The sequence below is a fragment of the Mesocricetus auratus genome, unplaced genomic scaffold, assembly GCF_017639785.1.
Source record: "Mesocricetus auratus isolate SY011 unplaced genomic scaffold, BCM_Maur_2.0 Super-Scaffold_100018, whole genome shotgun sequence".
Taxonomy (NCBI): Eukaryota; Metazoa; Chordata; class Mammalia; order Rodentia; family Cricetidae; genus Mesocricetus; species Mesocricetus auratus.
Window position 1 is genome coordinate 31,390,212 of NW_024429199.1, and position 15,822 is coordinate 31,406,033.

At 41.9% G+C, this 15,822-nt stretch overlaps 1 protein-coding gene across 7 annotated transcripts in view; it reads right to left on the minus strand.

The window, feature by feature from the left end:
• The window catches only part of Hivep2 (HIVEP zinc finger 2), a 180,356-nt gene that overhangs the window by 73,770 nt on the left and 90,764 nt on the right, over window positions 1-15,822 (minus strand). For all 7 annotated transcript variants that reach the window (XM_040728201.1, XM_013110199.3, XM_005065857.4 and 4 more), the window contains one exon: window positions 178-279. The gene's annotated coding sequence lies outside the window, so the exon portion shown is untranslated. The remainder of the gene's footprint in view (window positions 1-177; window positions 280-15,822) is intronic.

The window sequence follows — 15,822 nt, forward strand, 5'->3', positions numbered from 1 at the left end:
AAAAAAATTTCAACTGCTGGACAGATATACAAATACATTCATTAAGTAACAGCCCCAAGATCGATCACTGGTTTTGAGGGCTTCAAATTACTCCTATCAAAATCTCACTTAACACCTACTTAATATCACACTTTGGTATCTGAAGTCAAACCACAGAAAGCATGTACATTCACTTACCTATTAGCTGACTGTTGAGAGAACTTTCCAAACAAATCAATTCACTTAATCTTTCAAGTAGATCCGATTATCATTGTCTTTGACAAAACTCACAGACTTCACCTAATGAAAACACAAACAGAAGAGCACTTTAATCAGGAGCTTGATGCTATCTGTAACTTAACAATACAAAATTCAGATTAAGACTAGGAATACAATTTTTCTATTATGGTGCTACCAAATAACAAAAGTATTTGGTCACCGGGTTAAATTTTATAATTGGGGTATATGAATGTTCAAGCATAAAGAGATTAAAGTTACAGAATACCACAAAAAGTTTATTGCCAACCCCGACAGGCACACAGGAATAATTGACCACATAATGCAAAGACATTAAAAATCACACACACATGCAAGCACTGAAATAGTCGTTCTGTAATAACCCCTATTGATTAGTATAATTGGCTGACACAACCAAGTTGCAGGTTGCATTTCACAAAAGCCATTAAATCTTGGCTACAGTCGATTTCTGCTAAGGAACAGACACTAACACCTAGACTGATGATTTATATGTAACAGTGATCACGCAACGTGGATTTCCAGATCATCCTGAACATGCTGTCTTGTTTTCCCCAGCAACTGTTCACAGTAGTGAAGCCCCATCGACAGCTGATTACAAATATTACCAGCACATTCCACTCATTTTGTCAGCACAGCACCTGCCCTGAAGTCCAGAAATCAAATTACTCTCTCAGTTGTGGGAGAAGTTCCAAGAGAGCAATAGCTCACCTGGAGAGAGAGACTAAAATAGACATGAAAGGAGCCGGGCGGTGGTGGCGCATGCCTTTAATCCCAGCACTGGGGAAGCAGAGGCAGGCGGATCTCTGTGAGTTCGAGGCCGGGCTGGACCGACAGCCTCCAAAACAATACAGAGAAACCCTGTCTCGTAAAACCAAAAAAATAGACAGGAAAGGACAGAGCAGAAGAGGATATGATAGAAAATCACACAGCTTCAAGCTAATCCTGAATAAGGTCTCACTGGGGTAGATTCCGTATTTTCAAACAAGCCAGTAATTTGCAGCCACAGAACATAGACACGACCACATCCTAGCCAAAGTTCAAGCCCATATCCCAAAGTCACATATACTTGGTTTTTATTGCACAATTTGGAATTGTGAGATGGCCACTTCCACAATCTTGCTGCACATATTAATAAAATTAATCAGTGTGTACAAGAAACCAGTTGCAAGTAATGGTAATATAAATAACAATAGCCACATCCAAGTAGAGCCTATAGTAGTCAAGGGAATGTGCATGAACTTTCAATTAAATCTATGCCTAGATTCTGGCTTCATTGCTGTTCAGAGTGGTATTCAGGAAGCTCACTTGGGCATAGACGCAAGAGACTTCTTCATTAGCAAAGATAAACAGTCCTTATTACTTTCCAGAGTTCCTGCCATTAGTATGACAAGACAAATGTCATAGGCTTTGGTTATTAACTTATCCATCCATTTATTTCTGTGGTGTTGGGAATACTACTCAGAGACTTGCACTTGCAAAGCAAGAGGTCTACCACTGTCCCATACCTGACCCCAGCTCATTCTATGCCAGTGTGTGTGTGCATAAGCACATGTCTCCATAACTGTGTGTATGTCCATGTATTTATTGTGGATCTCACGCGCGCTCTCTCTCTCTGAGTGTGTGTGTGTGTGTGTGTGTGTGTGTGTGTGTGTGTTAATTTTGCTGAATCAGCAAATTGTCATTCGATGAGATGACACAGCACAAACCATACTGTGCCTTTGAACACCAAAAGCTGAAAAATATTTCTCTATTTTTCTTTTAGGTTATGCAAGCATTTCAAAGACTTTCATGATACCTAGGTTCATGATACCATTTGTGAATATAAGGTAGAGCAAGCTTCTTTTAGATGGTCACTTTCTAGAATAGACTAGGGCTCATCTCCTCATGAGGCAGAACACACCTCAAGATTCCTTCTTCCTACACAATTTCTTTTCATTTTGTGTGGCTGTGTGTAGCGTACACATGTGTGTTGGTGTGGGGGTGCATACACAGGAGGAACCCAAATGGTATCATTATCTTCCTCTCTGATTCTCCACTCCATCTTTTGAGACCCGAGCTCTTGCTACACCTTGAACTCACCTACTGGCTAGACTGGCTGGTAGCAATCCTTCCCAGCACTAGGATTGCAGATGTGTACAGCCACACCTGGCTTTGTGTGTACGTAGAGGTGTTTGGGGATCTGATGTCAGTACCTCATGTTTGTGTATCAAGCTCTTTACCCACTGAGCCAGCCATCTCCCCAGACTTCAAGCTTGAAAGTTCTTTAAAATGCTTTTTTTTTTAATTTTTAAATGTGAAACTGACTGGCTAGTACAAACATGGAAATCTAACATCCCTTTCCAGTCTTGCTCACTTCTTACATAGAATACGGGTTTCTTAAATTATATAAATTTCTGGGTACAACCAGTTATTAGGTCCATCTGTTATTAAGCTCATAAGCCAAAAGCCTTTTCACCTACCCAGCTGCAGCAAGCATCTTCTCTATTATCTGTTGTTGGGGGTGAGCTGTGATTTCAAATGACTTAAGGACATGTACAATGCTTGCAAAGTGCCTAAACGTGGTACAGTTACCCGCTGTGGAAGCCCAAGAGCGGTTAAGGAAAATACACTATTCACCCATGAGTGACTTGATTACATGACTGCAAGTGATTAGCACAGAAGATACAATTATGTTGCCTGTAAGCCTAGGTGGGCAAACCACAAGACATTTTCTTTAATAGTCATTTCCTTAAAAATGAACAGTGACACACGGCATTACAGTAGATCCCTATCATCTAAAGCTAGGAAAAAGGAAACACAGAAACATTTTTACAGCTCCCTGAAGGGGCTGGGTCCACACTGCCTCCCTCTACCATCTTTTACTGCTGCCCACACCATACTTGGCACTAGGCAGAATGGGGCGCTGCTCAGTCAGAAAAATCAAAGTTGATCTGAACCTTGTGTTTCAAGGTCTAGTCAGTAGAATAGTCTATTATTGCTAGCTACTACTTGACTGTGTTTGTCACCAATTGAACTGCTTCAGCTGGCCTTGCTTGGCTGGGGCTAGCTGGATGGCTTTCCCTGTTTAAACACTGGGACCAAGCTCTGCAGGTTCATGGGGTACTCCCTGGGGCACGGTGGTGCTATTGTGCTGCAACACTCATCAAAGCAGCTCGCAGCGGCTGGTACTATAAGCTCGAGTCACCCTGTCCTTACACACCTGAGCTAATGCTGAGCAGTCTCCCAACACTCTCCTTTCACTGACAGTGACCATGAGACTCAGAAGGTCAATACGGCTCAGGGTCTGCAACTAGAAACATATTTCCTGGATTCCTTTATACTATGTCCCCTTTCAAGTTGAGGCACCTCACCTCCTGGAGGGCACAAATCCTTTACCTTAAATGTTGGAACCAGAAAGACTGTCCTATACTGTAACCCAAACACAGTATCTACTATTTGCTCCAGTATGAGTATATTTTATACAGATGCCTTTCTACTGCACACACATTCTTTTTTTTTCTACTTGCTATTCTGTAAGCGATTTTTTTATTTCCATGTATTCAGACTGCTCATCCTTACCAGCCACATATTATTCCACAGAGTTTGCATGAAATCACTTCTTTCATTATTCCAGGGTATGGAAAGAATTCGCATACTTTTATCTGTATCACTAGAAATACTATTTTCCTTAAAATATTTTCAGAAACAATATCATTAAACCAAAATATAGGAATATTTTATGAACTTATATTTAACCCACATCAAGTGATTTAAATTACTTATGAAACAGCCAACCATAAATATGCATTCTACATTTAGCCAATGTCCTAACTTTGTATTTGACACTTAAGAAAAACATATAAGTCGTACTTGAGTTTCTCTTTTATTGTTTTAATGGTGACAGTAATTATTTTCCTGTTTAAAATAATTTTACTGTCTTTTATCTTTAATGAAAAATTCACCCAATCATATAATTTGACCATGTTTAGGTCCTGGCTTTACTTTTATAGTTAAATTGTCTTGTATGTGTGTTAATTTTTCTACAAAACTTTACTCTTATTTTTGGAATACGTAATGACTTAATATATCTGGGATGTATTTGTATATGCAGAAAGAGGTACATATTCAAATTTTTCACCAATTCCAAATTATTCACAATCCTATTTACATTCCAAACACATCTTTCAACGGGCTTGTTAGAAAACTTTTAAAGTTATTTTTATTTTTATTTATGTATATGGTGTGTATGTGTGTGCATGTATGTGTAAGTATGTACATATGTGTGCAGATACCAATAAAGGCCAGAAGAGGGCACTAAATAAACTCATGCTGTAGTTACAGGCAGCTGGGAGCCAACTGTGATGGGTGCTGGGAGCAGAACTTGGGTCCTCTACAACAGTAGCCAGTGCCGTCTTCTCAGCCCCTGGTTACTGGACTATTTTGTATGTTTATGCTGTAGTCTAATGAGTCAGATTCTCACTTCTCTTTTTGTTATCTCAATCTATATATGGAGGATGGTACTTTGATTCAAACTGTTATACTATGTATGTGACTGGCACTGAACTACACAATTCTGTGTTGTTGCACGAACATGGCATGCACGTGCTGGGCTGCTTCAGTTACATTTGTTTGTGGTGTGTCTGAGTCTGCAGAAGGACAACCTTCTGCTCCTTATTTTATTCCAGCATTCTTTGACATACGGCTGGTCTTGCAACATTCTCTGGTGCCATAACCTTCAATCCCTGTACTATATGGCCTTCATCTTGATCATACTCAAAAATATCCACTTAGATTACGGTTAAAATTGCATTTACCATAAATGCAAAGTTTGGGTGTGATAAATGGAAATGTCTCTTTAGGACTTTAGTTTTTCATGCTAACCAAGCACACTGTATTATAAATTATCTCTCTGTGTATGACACTCCGACTTTCACATTCCATAAATGTTTATATTCTGTTAGTCTCCTCTCTTTTCCCGCTCCTATTTTACTTGCTAAAAATACATCATTCCTACCCAGCAACTAATTGCATTAATTCCTTTTAAGTCTCCCAGAATAATACCCTATACTTGTGGCCAGACAGTGATTAAGTAGAAGGTGAGTATTTTAAATCCTATCTTAAATAAACCAGCTTAATTTTATTGACAAAACTGAGATCAAACTATACATAAACACTACCACTTCCACAAAGCATCCCCATCAACCATTTTATTTCCCTATCTGAGAAACCCTGGAGCTCATTTAAAACAAAAATGAATGGCTCAACAACCTAGTGCCAAGTAACTTCCTCTCTCTCATTCTCCAATGTCTCCTGTGTCTTCTAGGCTTCAACTCAAAGATAGAAGAACACAGAGTGTAAGTGACTTGGAGACATAATTAAAAAAAAAAAAAACAGGCCTGGTGACACCGGCCTGAAAGCTCAGCACTCACAAAGTTGAGGCAGGTGGATCAGGAGTTCAAGGTCAGCCTCAGCTACATTGCAAGTTTGAGATCAGCCTCAGCTACATAAGACCCTCTTAGAATAAAATATTTTCAACTTATTTTTTTGTTCTTAAAACAGCCTACATTTTGTTCCGCATGCTAATTATAACCATATGCCATCACCGTTAATTTAATGGATATTCAATCAATAGGAACTGGAAAGCAATCTTACATTTTAGGTAGCCTAAGTGGGTCATACATCTAGACTCTGTGTTGATGGGCAAGAGAAAGTCAACACACAAAATGAAAGAAGGGAAGAAACTCAATGGCCTGTGTGAGTGTGGGTACCTAAGGACACGGGCTGTTTCTGTGTCTACAACCATGTGTGCAGTTGTGTGAAAGTACCAGTGTTTTTCCCTGTTTTCCCGAAAAAAGAAACCCATAGAGAAAGTGGCAGGTATTTCATCTGAACCATGTTCCCTCAAAGACTGCAAGATGTCTACAAATTTTCTTGCCTGGAGTTCAAAATAGCAAGCTGAGTGGGAGTGAGCAGTTCAAGACAGAAAGAGCGATGGGGAGAGGAGGGAAGGAGAGGGAAGGGAGGGAACAAGCAAGGAGGAGGAGTTAAGGAAAGTAAACCATACCGTCTGCTCCTTGGTGTGAGGCTTCTACAAGAGACCATTTGAAGAGATGTGTATGATTTGTGTGAAATGATAGCTTAATATGGAATACAAATACAGTTAATCTCTTGGACATATATATATTTATATAGTGTGTGTGTGTGAGAGAGAGAGAGAAAGACAAAGAGGGGGGAGAGAGAGAGAGAGAGAGAGAGAGAGAGAGAGAGAGAGAGAGAGAGAGAGAGAGAGAGAGAGAGAGAGAGACTCAGTAGCTCTCCCTTATTTGGGGGGACAGCATATCTCTGAACTTGGAGCTTGCTACTTTGCTAGACTGGCTAGCCACTTAGTCCCAGGGATCCTCCTGTCTCTGTCTCACCCAGGTTTTTAAGTGGGTTCTGGGGACAGGAACTCACTCTTATGCTTTCAAGGCAGGTGCTGTACAGATGGAACGATCTTGACAGTCCTAGGAGGGACCAGTTATACTTAAGAGCCTAAAATCAGCATCATATTGGAAGGAAAGGCAGCCAGTGCTCTGCTATAGCCAGATACCTTACTAAATCAACCAAATTTCTGCAGAAGGGAGAAGCTGAAGATGGCAGTGGTCTTTTAAAAGCTTAAGTCAACAGGAGTGGAGTTTATTAAATTACAATGCTGGCTGTAGATCCTGTAGGTCTGGGATGTAACCAAAACATGGATGACATGCTTGTACGAGGGCCACAGTTTGAGCACCACGATTTTAATTAACAGCCAGTCAATTACAAAATGCTTACTAAGTGTCTGCCTTTCTGCTAGTTATTCCAGGAAGTGATAAAGTCTATGAGATGAAACCTGAGCAACAACAATACAACCACACACACAACAACAACAATACTAACACACACTCACACACACACACACACACACACACACACACACACACTGCATGCCTGCAGAGTGAGGAGAGGGCACAAACACTTTATATCTTAAGAGTAGGTGCTTGGGCTGGAGAGATGGCTCAGTAGTTGTGAGCACTGACTGCTCTTCCAGAGGACCCAGGTTCAATTCCCAGCACCCACATGGCAGTTCACAACTGTCTGTAACTCCAGTTTCAGGGGACCTGATGCCCATGACAAAAAAAAAAAAACACCAATTAACATAAACTAAAAATAAATAAATAAATAAATAATGAAGAGTGGCTGCTCAAAGCTAAAATGTGAGGATCCCAAAAATAATAATTGCTGAACACAGGGAGCGTTCTGTTTAGTCGACAGCAGCTGCCAATGGCTTCTGGTGTGCTGGAGGTAGAGACCCTAGGATGGGATGGGAAGTAGACGGGAATGAAGGAAGAGAAGGACTCCCAGGGCAAGCAAGAAGGTAGAGCTCAGACAACTACAGTGCACCTGCTATGAGGTTACAGATCTCATCACTGGGGACTGTCAGCCAGAATTCACTTTTAACCTAGGGAAGGGAAACTGCGACTCCAGTAGCTTCAGGTCTGATGCTTACAATCCTATCCTAGAACCGTGAGGACTGGATGGATAGCTTGCCTCAGTCCTAGTAAAACTCACTCCACTGGCAGCAGCAACAGTGTTAGGAAGGACATTCTGGGTGTAATCAGGGGAGCACGAAATTATCATTTTATATACACATGTATGTCTCTGCTTTAACATTTGTCTTTAATAAAAACTTTAACAGCATTAGGCCACAACTTTTTTACTTTAATATAATTAACGACTTTCTGCTATTGTTTTAATATTATTTTTATTGCAAGAAATGTTTCTTGTACAGTACTTTTGGATGGCACATACCCACACAACACCCTCAACTGCAACACTGCTCTTCCTTTTCCTCCCGCACTGGCTGACAATAGGAAGAAACATACCCAGAGACAGAATGAAATCATTAATGAATTATACCTTCTTTTTTTTTTTAACCTCCTCTGAAACAGTTTCCTGCCAGCCCACATATGTTGTATACATTGCACAAAGTATTCCATAGAAAAGCAAGAGTGAACCAAAAAGATCCACATCACAGGAGACATCCCATCATGAGGCTACTCTCAAGACGGTAGCTGTGGGTGCATAACTGATACCAGCAAGTGTAAGAGAAGCATCTGAAAAAGAATGAGGACAGGTCAGCATCGCTAGGTCAGGTCAAGAGCCTGACCATTCTACTCCCCTTGGTCTTAGAGCATACCCCAGCACCCTAAGGAGGCACTGAGAAACATACTTGGAATGGTCCATGTGCTGTGCTGCATATTAATATAAACTACTGAATTAACCAAAAGGGATTTAAAGAAAAAAATAGGTGAAGTGGGTACCTTTTAGCCGACCCTGCCAAGGGATGCCACTAAGCAAACACACTCCATGGGCAACAGAGTTAGTGCAAGAGGTTTGCTGGGGGAGGAGGGAGGAAGAGAGTGAATGAGCGAAGGGCCATCTTGGCCTGGGGACATAAGACAGGCAGGTAATAGACTGAACAGGCATGGAGAGAACCAGGAGTCAAAAGAGGGAACTGTGCCTGGCAAGCACCTTTGTTTTTCTTTTTAGGTTTTTCAAGACAGGGTTTCTCTGTATTGCTTTGGAGCCCATCCTGGGATTAGCTCTGTAGACCAGGCTGGCTTCAAGCTCACAGAGATTCGCTTGCCTCTGCCTCCCAAGTGCTGGGATTAAAGGTATGTGTACCAACGCCTGGCTCTGGCAAGCACTTTTAAAGGGTGTGCCTGTCCATAGCAGGTGGAAACGTACCTGGAGGCAGGTGATGATGTAACTGCCTAAGCGTTGAGGCAGGCTGCTGCTGCAGAAGGAACTAACATTAACTATCCCAGGTACACACTTTTCCTATCTAGATCTCCTCATATGTTATCTGTCCCCACAGGAGAAATCAGAATTTAGGAAAGACATGATGGGATGGCAGCATTCTGCCGTTTCCAAACCTCAAGGGTTGACCATTACAAGATGCCTGTTTATCATAACACTCCTACTAGGCAGAGCCCTGGAACTCAGTTTCCTCTGGTCAATTATTGCCCTCTGTCCATTGTCCCATCCAAGACCCAGATATACAATACTCACTAACAATGAGAAAAGAACTCTAAATCGAACATGAGTGATTTCAGAACATGAAATACAGTATGAATAGCTTGCCCTAGTGGGACCATGAGGCCTGCCTTCCACAAATCTTTTAACTCAGGATCCTTCCTGGTACCTTCCCCTAACTGAGTCTTGGGATCAAGTCAAGTACATCTATTTCATTTCTCTAAATTCACAGCAGCAAAAGAGTTCCAAAGTTTCCCTAGGGGTGACCAAAGAACAAAAGCAAACAAACAAAACACACAGTAAGTTTTGTGGGGAAAAATTTTTAAGAGGAAAACAAAAGCAAATATGAAATCTTGGGACTTTATCAACTTGCACATAAAGAAGTAAATAACTGTCCCTGAAGAGACAGACTTGTAGGTGGGCCTTTGATAAAACAGGATGGACAAACTCCCCTCTGAGGGAAATGCCACCATCAAATCTAGTGAGATACACAGCAGGAAACTCTTAGGATCTAAATCAGGACAACAAGAATTTCTTTTGGCTTTCTGAGGCAATTTCTGTCTGAATTGAATTGGCCCTTCTGAACACAAACCATCGGTGACAAGTCTCCCTTACTGGACAAGGATAAGGTGTGCACAGCTCTAGAGTTGGTTATGAAACACAGAGCCCATTCATACTCCTTGGTAGCTGCTCCTGTAAACCTCTGTGTTCGTTCGCGTGTCTACCTGCTTTTAGAACTGCTGAGGGGAATCTCCAGAAGTCAAAAAGATCTATCTGCAGAGGCACAGCTTCTAACTACACACTTGGAACTGGGGTTCAAACAGAGTTCAGCTGAGAAAGACTTCCCCTGCCAGAAGCAATGTCTTCAGGAACCTGGCTGCCAGGCCTAAGCTAAATGAAGGTCAGTGCAGCCCCCAGAAGAAGCAGTTCAACTAGCTGGATTGGTTCTCCCAGAGCCAGGCTTAGAAAACCCTTCACACCAACAATGGGCCTGGCAGAGAGCTCTAGTCTTCTCTCACACAGAGGGGTGGGCCCTCCTCCTCCTCCCAAGTGGCAGGCAGGGTGCAAACCTGTCTCCAGCAGGCACAGGAAGAAAGCACAGCTGAGCAGAGCAGTCAGGGACAGCCACTTGTGGCTCATACAAAGGCAGGCTCTCTGGGCCTCAGGACTAAGGCTGTGGAAATGTATACTGCAGACAGGACATCCCTCCTGGCACTCAGTGTGAGCGAAGCCCAGGCCACAGCAACAACAACCTGGCCAGAGGACAGCCTGCACCACACTTCAAAGCCAGAGGCACTGGGAGGCTGGCCTGCAGCCAAAGATGCTGGGAGCTGCTGGGGAGTGCCCCGCCAGGGACAATAGGGAAAGGGACCTGGTGGAACCTATGAATTCCCAGCACTGGGGAGGTCTTCTCGGAGACCCTGCCCTCTCCTGTCAGAGCCGTGATTTAATCTCTTTGAAGAAACAAAAAAGGAAAAGAATATACATTCTCCAACTTCTCTGTCTGAAAGACAGACACCACAATGCAAGCTGAATGCACCCTGGTCCCCATAGCCTGCAGCCAAAATCCAAAACAATAGAGCTAAGTGAGATATGACGCCCTCCCCCCACCCTTTTAGGAGGGCTTTAAGTGAAGGGAGCAATCTCAAACATTTAAATGCAAACATGATGGCTGCATTGTTATACCCTCCCAGATATTTCCCACCAATTCTGTTTAATTAGAGTCACATCGAATGGTAATTATAACCTGACAGCTCTATGATTTGGCAGGGCACAGCAAACAGTCTCCTTTTAGGTAACAGGGATTTAAGGTTAGGCTTCCAACTCTGGCTCACAAGCATGGCACAGCTCTTGACTGAGAAGGTTCTACTGGAGAGACTTAGCCACCTATTAAATAGAAATAGAACCAGTTTCGGACACATCTTAGGCTCACTTTTTTTTGTATTCAGAAAACAAACCAAAGACAGAAACAGACAGAGACCCCTACGCTGTAGGCAAGCCCAAAAGCAGCTCAGTCTGGGTTGGCAAAGGGTTCCAAACATAGGCTTGAGAGTCTGAGTTATGATCTGAGGCAATCCACATATATGAAAGCTGGTTTGGGGAGACCGTCTGGCCTTTTGTATAATCATTGCCCTCTAAGTTTAGGGAGAGACCCTGACTCAAAAATAAAGAGGAGAGTGAGTGAGGAAAATACCCTACAACATTGACCTCTAGTTTCCATATGAACACACACGCACGCACACGCGCACACACACACACACACACACACACACACACACACACACACACCATATACATACTCAACCTATAAGAGACATAAAAAATAAATCTCTTGATATGTGATGGCAGAAGCTCACTGCTGTTTATGATAAAGCAGACAGCAGAGACATGGGACCCTTCCAACCCTAAAGGAACTGGCTTCCCAAAAGGAAGCCACACTACAGGAAAGCTCATTAGAACAGTAGAACAGAGACAGCTTGTCAGGTCCCTTTTCAAAGGAAATGTATGTGAGTTGAGGTCACTCAGCACTAATCAGGCCTGTACACATGCGCCACCGAGCCAGCAGTCTGTCAAAGCTCTGCCTGTCATCCCTAATGGCATGCTGGGGGTGGAATAACTTCCATCTCCTTGCTAATCTGGTGTGGGGATACCAAGGTACAGTGTTTTACCTGATTGCATGAGATGAAGAGCTGTTTTCAGCTTGTAAATCACCATTCTGGCTCCTTCACCAATCCTAAAGCCATATCACAATCCTTTCAATGCACCTTTATCTCTTCAATTTTTACCCATTTTTGACACAAGCAAACATTTAAAGGAATACTGGTAAACATCCAAAAGATGAAACTATCAGAGGGAACGGAGGAAGAGGTTAAAAAAACAAAAACAGAAACAGGAGTTTACAAATATTTATCATTTAAGATGGTGGTTGTTACACTGTCAGTGGATAACCATCACTTAGCAGAACTCTGACACCTGAGGCCCCCAATCGATTTTCTTTATGTCACACTACTGAAGAGGACTTTGAGGAAAACATAACAATAGTGGAAATTTTACAGCTTCTAACTGATATAGGAGGAACCTTGGCTATTTCTGTAATTATTCCCCAGAGACTAGTGCCGACTATTCTAAAAACAGGATGTTTTGTTTGCCGTTCTTCATAAAAGACAACCAAACCAGTATCAGCCTGGAAAATATCCCAAGTGCAGATCCATGTATCCAAAAAGCCAAATGGAATTTTTATTCATGTATTTAAAATTTTTGCTAAATGTGAGGTGTCCTCGGGAAAGACGGCTACATAACTCTGGTCCCCATCCTAGCTCTAAGAATTCCCGTCTACCTAGACCTGAGTCTTCACATTTTAGGCTTGAAACTTTTAAAATTAGCTTGGATTAATCTGTAGTAACTAGATACTTGTTCTATGTAGTTACAACAGACTATGTCCAATCAGTAACACTTGGTGATTTTTATTCTTTACAAAACCAAAAAAAAAAAAAAAACCATCGTTTTAGTATCTAACTGCTTAATAGACTTCACTGACTGATAAAATACGATTTGACAGACTTCACTGCCTGATGAAATCCTATTTGCTTCCTTTTCAATCTCTGTAACATTATAAGGACTCCAAGAGCAATCCTGTCCTAAAATTACTGTGATGAAACCATTGGCACAAAAATATAAGCTTGATAGTAATGGTACCAGCCACACACAGCGTGTCATCTGGGTTTAGAATAGGAATGACCTCTCTAAATGAAACTGATATCCCCACAGACATACAACTTTGTGTGTTCACAAATGGAAGAACCTTACTTGTTGCCCTCCCCAATCTCGACCCACATGAGAAGTAGGGTAAATAGGAAGAATGTGTCTAGCACAAATCTCAGCATTCTCAAGCAGATGGTTGGGTTTGACTTCCTCCAGCCACTGCTTTTAAAAATATCTGGAAAAAAAATCAAGTGAAAATTGCTTGCTGCCGCCTTGCCATCATGGGACTCCATTAAAATGAGCCTAAGTAGCAAGTATACCCTGCTCTATGAAGGCAAGACAATTCTCTCCTCCTTTCAGAGTCCTACAGGCTACATCCAACTAACAAGGCTTGATGATTTTTTAAATGTGTATAATACCAATAAGGGCACCATTTTGATATCCAACTATTCCAGTCTCTCTAACTAGTTGTTTCTACCATCTACTAGTCTATTACTCACCGTGCTGCCACAGTAGAAGGTTACAAGTATGGTCTTAGATCTCAAAGATCACATGATTGAAGGAAGTATGAGAAATGTGGCCCATCACGTCACAGCAGGGCCCCAGGAAGGGAAGATGGCTGACGTCAGGGGATGTCTGAGAGGGGAGACTCTTAATAGTCATCAGCATACAGTTGTCAAGGAGAAAGCAAGAAAACCAAATTTGAAGAGGAGATATGTTCAGTTTGGGGACAAACTCAAATTGAAGTGTCATAAGGAACACCTTAGATAGGAATGTCCAAGAGGGAGAAGTTTCATTTTCAGGTATGGAATGCAAGGAATACCAGCTGTATTCAGTAGCAGGGAGTGATGCTCGGGGCAGCAGGCCCTGTATCCAGGATCCTGAGGAGATGTTCAGGACAGCAGGCCCTGTATTCAGTATCCGGGAGTGATACTCAGGCAGCAGGCCTCATAAGAACACTTCAGAATCTGTGGGCAGGAAGAGGCCCAGTGGCTGAAATTTGGTTGAGTCATGAGGAGGACAGGTGTGTAAAGAGGCTAAAAGCAACAGTGTGACAGGGCTCCCAGGGCACAGAGCCACCCAAACAAATGGAGGAAGAGTCAGTGATGAGAGTCAGATACAAATATGCAACAGCTGAAGTCAACCGTGGGTTGAAGTGTGTCACTGAGTTTCAAAATCAGGAAGCTACTGAGATAACAGCTTAGGTGGTCAAAATGATGAAGCCATAGAAACAAGTGAAGTAGTAGCTGGGAAAGTCTTGGGAGTTGTTTTATCCTTTGCTCTTTGTTTTTTTTTCAAGATGGAAGAGACTTCAACATTTTTCAGTTTTCCATGTTGAGAGATCTTTAATAAAAAAGACCTGAGGGAGGAAAATAACAACGTCCTCCCAAGGTTTTATGAGATGAAATTTTGGCCACAGTGAAGAAATAATTATGACTTGATTGTGTGGAAGTAAAACTTCAAACTCTCAACAATTAGTTAACCACTAATACTGATTTATGGGCTCGGGGAGCCTTTAATCAAAGGGATACGCTGCTCTGCCATAAAAGGAATCAGTAAGAAATGACAGAACTGTGGAAACGGGACACAGAAGAGGAAAGCAATGGTAAGTCCCCACCAGAACTGTAAAGGCCATCGACGAGGACTCCTGCTCAAAGGCTGCTTTTAGATTAGTGCAGTAACAACCACTTACAATGGAAAAGTCTAACCAGGGTTTATAATCCTCCAGACAATATCTGAGACAAAGAGAAGGCCCAAAGTGCCCAGCTAAAGAAACTGTTCAAAATTGCTCTCTAGAGGAGGTTAGCCCTAAGCCCGAGCGTTAAAGGCACCAGTGAAACACCAAGATCCAAAGCACCCTGAGGGAAAACACTGGTGGGCACCTCACATTTAGCTCTGAGACAGACTGACACACTCTGTCCTACCGTGTTCGCAACTTTCCTTCAGAGCAAGGAAACCATCACGTCGAAAATGTTCAACAAGAAACAATTCCAGCCAAAAAACACACGTGTTACCCTGTGGTGCTTTGATTGCTTGGTTCTAACTGAAAGCCTAGTTATTCACGGGATGAAGCATTCAGGGGACGGTATGTGTTCCTTTAGGCCTTACAGAGTGACATATGAGGTAGGTATCTGAGGAATATATAAAAATAACAGAAACACTTTCTTATTTTTTTTACAAATTAGGATTTTTCTAAGTACTTTGCTGTTGAGCATTAAAGAGATGTCAGGAAAAAAAAAGAAAATAAATTTAAAACTAGACCAACAAGAAGCAGCAAGGCCTAAAACATGTAAGACCTGGAAAGAGGTTCTGACTCCTAGCCAAGAATAGGGTCCACTTGCCTTCAGTTTGATATGTACACTCACACATATGCCCCAGATATCACCCAATTTCTTTATAAGATAGAACAGGACATTTTCACAGTCCAGATTCTGTGTAGGCCACTCTAGGTTCTATAAAGGCTTAAAATTTGATCTTACCACTGGAAATGTTATGTAAATAAACATCTAGAAACTATTATGGAATGTGAACCATCATCAGAGAAAAATAAAGGCAACCAGCATTTACTGATTCCCATGGGTTCTGGCACTGTCTTAAGTGAGTACTGCTTGCTTCCCACTGATCTTTTTATGAGGCAGGTGAAATTATTTCCTATCACCACCTCCCTGTAGCCTACTCCAGACCTCAAAGGTCTAAGGCAGTTGTTCATGGCTGTGGAGGAAGTGCCGAAGGTGGATATTTATTTATCAGTTTGCTTAACTTTTCTTCATTGATTATATTACAACATATATGCTGAAGAGAGGATATAGAAAATGTGGTACATTTACACAATGAACTGATGGGCAAAGG